Source organism: Periplaneta americana, chromosome 14 (assembly GCF_040183065.1).
Source record: "Periplaneta americana isolate PAMFEO1 chromosome 14, P.americana_PAMFEO1_priV1, whole genome shotgun sequence".
Classification (NCBI taxonomy): Eukaryota; Metazoa; Arthropoda; class Insecta; order Blattodea; family Blattidae; genus Periplaneta; species Periplaneta americana.
The window spans coordinates 68,756,812-68,767,433 of record NC_091130.1 but is presented as its reverse complement, the minus strand read 5'-3'; positions in this window follow the sequence as shown (position 1 = coordinate 68,767,433).

Genomic DNA, 10,622 nt, shown 5'->3' with positions numbered 1-10,622 from the left:
CCAGTGCAATTCATTAGAACCAGGTACCCAGCTTCGAAGCCGTTAGCCCTGTGAACTTAGAGTATAACTATTTTCCTCTATTATCATAATACAGGTTTGTTATCTAAGAAATTAGCAAGTTCTTTGTGATAGTAGAAGAGAAAGAGTGGGGGAAGGGAAGTGGTCCGTGGCCCGTTTCTTTTAGGGCTCATCCCGACATTTGTCTTATTACTCAAAGGAAACCACGGAAAAACCTTGAGCAGGATGAGGTGTCGTGCTGACGACAAGCCAATTGGCTACAATGGGGTCATGAATATGTTGTGGTGGGAGGTTGTCATTTAATCATCATTTGAAGTACTCAAACATTAAAATACATATTAATTAGTTACAAAGAATACGCTAATTAATATGTATTTTAATGTTTGAGTACTTCATTAAAATACATATTAATTAGTGTATTCTTTGCCTTTTCGTCTATCGAAACCCATATTTTATTATATGCGACAGATTTCCTAATGCTGTTGATGACATAATCATAGCATGGAACGTTTCGCCCAGTATATTTCTGCAGAAATGATTTGAAATTAGGTCTAGCATTTTGTAACTTGTGTAACGGAATATTGCAACTTACCATCATATGGCAGAGGTCGTTACAAAACTCTCTCTGAGTAGGCTTATATGAATTTGAACGCGATGTTGTATCATGTCTGCCAAACAGCGTTATACTTTTTTATGTTGTTTAGACTTACAGTGCTTTTGGATGAAAAATTTTCTATGGCCTTTAAACTGTATATGGCATACTTTGGAAAATATATTTACTCCTTGTATAGTGAAATAATCACGGCCAAATTCCTCCACATATTGTAACAACTTCTGTTTCTTTACGTCTGACATTACTGGCACTCTTGTTTACAACTCTGCACGGTCTACACGTGCCCGACCGACTGCTGTACGTATTGAGAATGCGTCGAGACGCCGTACCCATCGCGAGTGATGTGGACGTGACGTCAGACTCTCGGTATAGCCCTTGTGCAGACAACTTGTATTGGGGCAGCAGGCAATGAAAAGGCAACGAGGTCCGCGCTTTATTATATGTCATCCGTGGATGAAAATTCCTTCCAACGTTAGTTTTTTTTTTTTCATAAAGTTCTGAATGTTATACAACTTTTCATTAATTTCAGATATTCTTCACATGTTAGCTTTTTGAACCTTAAGCAACATTTTATTACTTTCAGATGTTTCTCAATATTCTCAATGCAGCGACTGAATGAGTAATCAAACTCAAAACTCAACATACGTACTTCACAACTGAGTCATCATATTATAAATATTTATAATTATAGCACAATGTATAACAACAAGTTTTAATTGTTCTTAAAAGATCTTACTCATGGTTTAACATTACGAAAATACAAGTAAATAGTGTCTACATCACTACTCTGACAACCTCATACATTGTATTAAAAATATTAAGTTTGTCTATTTATTGTGATGACTATTTTATCCAGTGTTAGATTTTATGTAATCTAGAGTAAATAATGTTAGTACATGCTATCAGTGACTTCATATACACTATAATTATGTTAATTGTGCTAACTCTCAACCACACACTATTTTTGTACACACAGTATATCTTCACATAGCCATTGTATCTATGTATTTCCTTGTGTTCATATAACTACGCATCTATTGTACACCACCTGAAGATGAAAGGTTGAAAATATTTAATTATGTCCTTATGAACTGATAGGTTTTTTTTAACCTTCAACTCACTTTAATAATGATAAGTTGTTGACTGATGTAACTACTGTATATAATAAATTCCTTTAAATACTGATTCAACTTATCTGAAAGCTAAAATAATAAAATGACATTTTAGGACCTAAAAATCCGCGATCTAGATGCAATAGTAGTCGGCATTTCTTGACTCGTGAGTCAACCCCTTAATACACAAGTAGGGAGGAGGGGTAAGACATGATCTCCCTCCCCTTAGCCATCACTTATTCATTCAAAGTTAAGCAGCATTAGTTTATTCCTTCTCTGCGGACTGAAATCTTGCAATAGTGAAGATGTTCCCCCCTTCTCATCTTATAACTCCCTCCTCCTACCTTAGCCTTTGCTGTGTTAGGGGCGCTGTATACTATATGATGTAATCTTTGCCGACCATTTAGTTATAAGATAACAAATAAGTAATACAATAAGTGCACATGTTTTCCAGAAAATAACTTCTCAAATCTGAACTCGGTCAAGGTAGAGTATCCACGGCCACTGAACGAATATCAGATATATGCACATTGATATTTTCAATTTCAGAGAGACTTCTCGTTTTTGTTTTGATGGCAATCATAGATCAGAAACTTATTTTGAGTAAGTAGCCTATGAGTTTGGGAATGCTATAAAAAATTTAAGAGCTTATTTTGCAAGCTCGAAGTATTGTTACTTTCTTTTGATCCAAAATTGGTCTATGCTCTTCGAAAAAGAAGTAGGCTGTGCCGTATACTTTCAACTTTCCACCAGTAGATAATAACTATTTTCAATGAGTATTTCCTTAATATATTTTGGAGTTTCAGCCGTTTGAATGCAACTATCTAAAAACGGATTCAGCATCCATCTGTGACTGTCATGGTTGTTTTGAGTTTCTTCTAGAAAATACTCAGAAAGTTGTTGTTTAAAATTACACAAACTTCATTATTTGCATGTCCGCAAAAAACAAACTCAGTATTTTTTGCATCACACGATGCGTAGCAAAATTTTCCATGAGTTCTTTAATACATTGGAATGAATCACATTTATTTTTAAGTACTGTAGTCCGGGACTCAAGTTTCCTTATAAATCTACTGATTTTATCTCTGTCTGTTATATTATTGTGATGTACCGAAGTACATATGATATCTCCTTGCAGAAATTCTGCATTATCATATGACGAAGAATGGGTGGAGCGGAGAAAAATTCTCTCCCGCACTCAAACCCGGGTTTTCAGCTCTACGTGCTGATGCTTTGTCCACTAAGCCACACCGGATTCCAGTTCCGATGCCGGATTCAATCTTCTCAGTTTAAGTTCCACCTCTTAGTTTCCCTTTAGTGGCCAACCCTCATGCACTGTGTCACAGATGTGTGACAGTGGCACAATGTCCAACACATTAATGTGCAGAGGTGTATTCATTACGAGTGACTAAGTGGCCAGGATCCGACAGAATGAGCGCCGTCTTAAATTACTAAGTGATTAATTATTTACGCATATCATATTATTGTGATATACCGAAGTACATAATATGATATTTCTGTGTAGGAATTCTGCATTATCATATGATGAAGGATGGGTGGAGCGGAGAAAAATTCTCTCCGGCACTGGGACTCGAACCCGGGTTTTCAGCTCTACGTGCTGACTAAAGGAAAACTAAGAGGTGGAACTTAAACTGAGCGGATTCAATCCGGCATCGGAACTGGAAACCGGTGTGGCTTAGTGGATAAAACGAAATTCTTGCTCGAAGAAATCTATGACTTCGGAAAAAATGACAAAGTTTTATAAAGTGTTGCTCAAAAAGGAATGGAATTTTTTATTTATTTTTCTTCCTGAGAAAATGATTTCCCTGTGCACAATTCCAGAACTTGATTGAATTATCACTGAGTCCTGAAAGTAATGCTTCAGTGGAGATAGTTTCTTCAATGAAAATGATGTGGATAACCCAGAAATCCAGAATGAGTTTATAAACTGTTCCTGCAATGCTTTCTATCTTAACCAACTTCAACATGACCTGTCAGGAATTTTCTAAAAAAAAAAAAAAAAAAAAAAAATTGAATCAAGAGAAGACCTGCTTAAAAATATTCTTATAAAAACAGTAGTTTAGTCTGTAAATAGAATGAGTTCCAGTTTTTCAATTCTTTAACCAATAAGTAAATGAATAGCAATCTAACTAATGTTAAAAGTATTCTTTTGTATGTCGATAACTGTCCTCAGAAATTGCGAAAAAGATCTGATAACCTTACGCTAATATGCATTGTCTTTTTTATGTGTACGTTTTAAAAGCTACTTTACCTGACTTTTAGAAGTGGTTCAAGAGAATATTTCAGTCACTAGTCTTGACAAAAGTCACGATATATTCAGGAGTCCGGATTTACGCCTACAGCTTTCTCAACTGTGAGAATGTTGCATTGAGTTGTTACTCGAAAGAAGACATGCTTCTAATGTTCTATTCATAACACAAAACCGCATGAGAAACGATGCAACTATCCTTAATGTACTACTCCCTTTAATTATACTTTGTCGGAAATTTAAGAGTAGCTTAAGACTTGAAGATTTGATTATCTTACAGTGAACCATTTTGCCTTCGTCAATATAATATTACACAGTAGTTTTCTGTGAATCAGGGCACTTAACGAGTCTGTTTTGCTTTCATTTCTTTCACCTTCAAACAAATGAAATGCTATTGCTCTAGTGTCGTGCAAAAATAATAATTATAAAATATATTTCATTACTCACAATATTGTATGTAAAATATTTTCTTTTTCTCTGGTACGTTACCTAATTTAATTTCTTTACTTTTTTACTGAAAGTGATAATATATATTTGACATCTACTTTATAAGACTGTCATATATTAAGCTTATACAGGATGCGTCAAAAACATCTGACGGTTTTCGCAATGCAATAGAAATCATACCGGCTGAATGTCGCTGTTGTAGTGGGTGTTCTTGTGTTGTGTACGTTTTGGAGTTTAGTTGAGATGGAACGTTGCTCTACTGAACACCGCATTGCTGCGGTAGAGTTGTTTATCAAAGCAGAGTCCGTTCCTACGTAGCGTCGGTTTTGACTGCAGTTTGTTATACGTCATGCACCTAGTCGCAATACCTTGCTATTGTGGATACGTTAATCTTGTCCGATGAAGCACGCTTCCACCTCCGTGAATATGTCAACAAGTAGAATTACCGATACTGGACTCCCAATAATCCTCAGGAACTGCATGAACGTTTGCTGCACAGTGAAAAGGTGACAGTCTGATGCGGAATTTGTTCGGACGGCATCATTGGGCCTTATTTCTTGGAGGATAAGGAAGGAGCAACAGTTACTAAACATGCCACAGTCTACTATATACAGTCGCGAAGCTCAATACGTAGTAAATATGCAAACATTAGATAGTTGCTCACCACTAGGATCGTTAATATCGTCTCATTACAGGCAATGCAAAATAGTACCGTCACAGTCTATTGTTTCTAGCACCCTCAAAACTCAAGCTTCGTGACTGTATATAGTAGACTGTGAACATGCTAGAAACGCTTCTTCCGAATTTCGTCCGTGGTAATCTTGAGTGGTGGTTCCAGCAAGATAGAGAAACAGCTCACACAGCTAGGATCTCCATGAGGATTCTTAGAAGATTGTCATGCAAACGAAGAGCGACAGCATGTCGCCGAGTTGACCGCCTGGGACTACGACGTATTGCTTCCCGAACCCGTTCCACAGTTGCAGGTGTACGAGTCGAACTAGGACGTCCTGGTGGCTTGGTATCCTTTATTGACCCCTCTGTACGCCATTTTGCTACCCACAGTACCAAGATATTGCGACTAGGTGCACGACGTGTATCAAACTGAAGTCGAAACCCACGCTGTGTAGCAGTAACGGACTCTATTTTGATAAACAATTCTACCGCAGTAGATCAACGTTCCATCTAAACTGAACTCCAAAACGTACACAACACAAGGACACCCATTACAGCAGCGACATTCAGCGGGTATGATTTGTATTGCATTGCAAAAACCGTCAGGTGTTTTTGACGCACTCTGTATTAGTTTTTAAATGAATATTAATATTTATTTATGCATTTGCTTACCTCTCAAAGTTTATTATTGATATCTGACTATCTGTAAGAATAACACATTTTGTAATATTTTAGATTAATTTTGTTTTGTATAGAAATGCCCATTTTTCCACACACAAATAACTGCAAGTGACTTCAAAATAGTGTGACGTAACCCATTGTCATTGGTAAACAACTGACGTGAGAAGTGTGACGTAAAACAGTGCCTCTACTTTTATTATTATTATTATTATTATTATTATTATTATTATTATTATTATTAAGCAGTTACTATTTATAATTTCTCTATCGACAAAAATAATTTAAAAGCCGTACAACAGCAGTATGTGTCCCACTCTGTTAACAGACAGGTAAAAAGTGAAGATTGTACTTGCCATGAACGGCATATGAGGTCATGGAGGTAGAGCTCCACGCATTCATTGACCTAGACTCTAGAATGAGGTGGTGTTGTCGGCACCATGCTCCGACCACATTTTTACCCCGAGAAAGATCCGGTACTCAGTTTGGTAGGAGACTGAGTGAACCTCGGGGCCGTTCTGGGAGTTTGGTCACGAAAAAATCCCGTTACCACCCGGGATCAAGCCCCCGACCTTCCAGTCCGTAGCCGTGCTCTACCAATTGAGCTACCCGGCCACCCTGTATCAAGTAATTGTATAACTTTTACGGTCGAAAATCTCATAACATAATTCTTAGGCATCATACATTCTTTCTGAACTTACTTCAATTACAAAGGAAGTAAGAAACAACCATTTTTTTCAACATACGGCGGGGAAAGTCTATGAAATGCAGTATATCTTCCTGAGATTTACAATATTCGCTACAGTCTTCATTATTGCACTAAATTTACATAAACATTTTATGCGATATAATGAATAAACAGTGATCAGAATTCCTAGACTTCTATACTTCTCTGAACGGTGAGAATGACTTGCATACAATCTTAGAAAATAAAATAATACTGGCAACATTACTGTTCTAACACAGTGTATATTGATATGAACACTTAATTAAAATATTAAAATTACTGTATACTTATATCTGGTATACACTGCTTCGTCGATATAGGAGAAAGCCAAAGTTTACCTACTTAGATATAACACGCAAAGCTGGTCCCCTGCAATCGGTAAGCATCATGTTCAGGTAGAGCTTGAAAGCCAAGGGATATTATAGATAGTAAAAAATCGATCATGGGGCAATGGGTATTTAAGAAGAGTTAATCCATTATAAAAAGCGAATCAGATACAACGTTAACACAAATTAATTTTACTTTCTAGAGAATTTCTACCCATAAAATGCTATAATAAAATATAAAAAGTAAGTAAATAAGTAGGCCTGAATATGTAAATAAATAAATAAATAAATAAATAAATAAATAAATAAATAAATAAATAAATAAATAAATAAATAAATAAATAAATAAATAAATAAATAAATAAAAGTAAATAAGTATAAGTAAATTAATACGTGCATAAATAAATTAGTAAATGAACTCTCCAGCAATAACCTTAATATTTGCACCATTTTCAAAGCGTTGCATAGTCTAATGTTTACTTTGTGAGAAATACTCAGACGTGAACGCGTTCGTGACATGATGCCTTACCGGTATGCAGATGCTTGAATTCTCGTCACAGCAGATCACGTACTATTTTGCTGTTTTCTTTGGTCTCAAACGGATTCTACTATATCGGCGGAGCAATCTATTGGTAAGGACATCCATTACTAGCGCTATAAATAGAACGCACGGTGCATACTAAATTGGATATTTTATTAATTATTTTATAGCTGTGAGCTAGAGATTCTTAATTTTTTCTGCTCATAATTCTTGCATATTCTTCAAGACAGTGTAAAAACCATAGGCGGTATGTGCCAACTGAAAAAAAAGAAAATTACAAACTTAAAATAGCTGTTTCGTACAGAAACGTGCATTACATTCGAAAAGAGAAACTAGAGAAATCTGAAACAAAAACGAGTTGAAATATGAATATGACAAAATTACATTGTGTAATATACTAATATATCTTTTAATTGTGTGTACACTGTATGTGTATGCATGTATAAGTAAAATAAGAAGTAAGTAGACCCCTCTGTAAGGGCGCTATGTAATACATTTTTATTTGTCTGTTATTAAATATTATTAACATTATTATTATTAGAGACCGTATTCTGTCCCAGGGAATACGGAGATAAGGTTATTGTCCATAGACTATATAATAATAATAATAATAATAATAATAATAATAATAATAATAATAATAATAATAATAATAATTTATTTTAGCTGGCAGAGTTAAAGACTTAAGACACTTAACCAGCAAAATGTATACATACATATATATGTATGAACTTACAAGCTACAAAGAATACAAAAATTTAATGTCGATAAAAATTACGTGTATAGAAGAGTTACTTATGAATTAAGCAGTAAAATACATGAACTGTTAATTAAACAAAGAAATACAAACTATGTAGCAGAATTAAACTAAAATACATAGAATGTTAATATATTTCAAATAATGTTAGATAATAGAAAGAGATTATTATGAGACAAGTGTGAAAATACAGCACTATCATGATACATGTCCAAAGAAAAAGTTACCATATAGTCAGTGACCGTTTAAGTCAATTTAATTAGAATGGATTGCTAAGAAGGTTATTCTTTAAGCTATTTATAAAAATGTTTATTATCTTGCAGTCCCTAATACTTTGTAACAAGGAATTCCAATGTCGCGAGTGGATACTGTAAAAGATGATGAATAACAAGATGTTTTATGAAGAGATATGCTTAGCGTTCCAGAGTTAAGTGATCTGGTATTTACGTCGTGGTTAGAGTATAGGTAAGAGAAACGAGACGAAAGGTAATTTGGTGTTGAAGTGTGCAGAATTTGAAAGAGTAAAGACAAAGGATGTAAAGTTCTACGTCCTTTGAGTCGCAGCCACGGAAGACTTGCGAAGAACGGTGATATGTGGTCATATCGTCGGATGTTGCACACGTATCTGACGCACATATTATGAACTCGCTGAAACTTGACAGTTCAGAACTTAGGTCACTTAACAGAACGTCACAATAATTGAAGTGCGGCATTACTAAGGTTTGCACTAGGGTAAGTTTTAGTTGCTGGGCAAGAATTTTCTTAAGCGACTCAAACAGTGAATGGAGGAGCAGATTTTTTTTTATTGTTTCTTTAACTTGAAAATTCCAATTTAGATTATTATCGAAAGAGAAACCAAGAGTTTTTACGACAGATGAATAAGGGATTAGTGTGTTGTTAAGTGTAACAACTGGAAGATTACTGTTATTAAGAGAGTTAACGTTTATGTCCAATAAAATTATTAGCAGAACTTTAAACTCCGCAACATCGACCACTTGAAAGCACTCATTCGTGAGGAAATTAACAACATCGGTACCCAGCTTCTCGAAAGGGTGATGGAAATGTTCCGCAAGCAACTGACAATGCAGTGAAAAAGCTGGTGGACATCTGGAGAACGATATTTGTAGAAATAACTTTTAAGAAACGTTTTCAAAAATGTGTAGTTTCAATAAAATAATTTCTGCTTGATACATCTTCTTTAATTTAACATAATTAATGGGTCACTGAAAATGCGTCACTTGTATTATTTCACTGCAGAAGTGTCCAGTTACTGTGGTGGAACCGATAGCCAATCATTACTCTGTGATCTGCATTTCTTTATATAAGTTAACCTATGCGATTTCATTCATAATATGAATAGACATCAAATTGAAGTTTTATCTTAGCTTGGTTTATATGTATATACTGTAGCCTATATATAAAAATATTAATACTTTACGTTAGCGAATTCTTCCAGAGAAATAGGAAAAAATCTCTCCGCAACGACTAGAACTGGTTTCTGGGTTCTCATGATGACGAAGAGTATTAATTTCTTGAATCGTGGTGAGGCGTGGTACCATTTACATCCAAAAATTCTTTCGTTTACGATCTTGCTCTGAAGGAAAAATAGAAGGTTTAATAAACGTTATTTGAATTTGAGAATGTTTCACGCAATATGAATGATACCCTTTTCAACATTTCGTGTAATAATATAAGGATGATTCACGAAGATTTACCGTCCTTTACGGAGCTTATTTCTGAAGATGTTTTGAGTAAAAAATGTCATATAAACATAGTTCCTGTTCTCAATATTTTCAGAGTTCCACTAATTTAAAATTGTTTGTAAAATAAGTTTTTTCTTTAATTTGGAGGTAAAAAAATGATACAAATAGAGACTGAACCATTCAGAAGTATCATTTCTTTATTTGGCAAGTATTATGAAGCTAAAATGTGCTGTGAACTCCTTAGTTGCTTCGTACAGGCATCTTTTTCTATTTTTAACTAGAAAATTACATTATTCTTACGCACTTATCAAAATAGTTATTACAAATTACACCACTTCCACCGACTTAATTATTTGCAATTCAATTTTGCATCCTAATTTATAGTCTTAGAAAATTTACGACACATTAAAAAAAATGTCGCCGTCCGCTTGAGTACACTTGGCCGCACACTTGTGAATGGCACTCGTCGCTCTACTTAACTGCATACTGCTATCTTTGATTTCCGTAGCGCTCGCGCTGGCTGCTGACTGCACGCTGATCAAGATCACGCGTTCACAGCAATGCGTTCCAATAACGAAACGTGACTCTGTAAATAATGAGAATAGGACCCATGTTTATATGAATTTGTTTGCTCAGAATGTCTTCGGAAATAAGCTCCGTAAAGGACGATAAATCCTCGTGAATCAACCTGTATATATATTAATGGCGATATTGGTTCAGTTGTACTTGCCTGCTCTGTAAGACGCTCGCCATACCAGC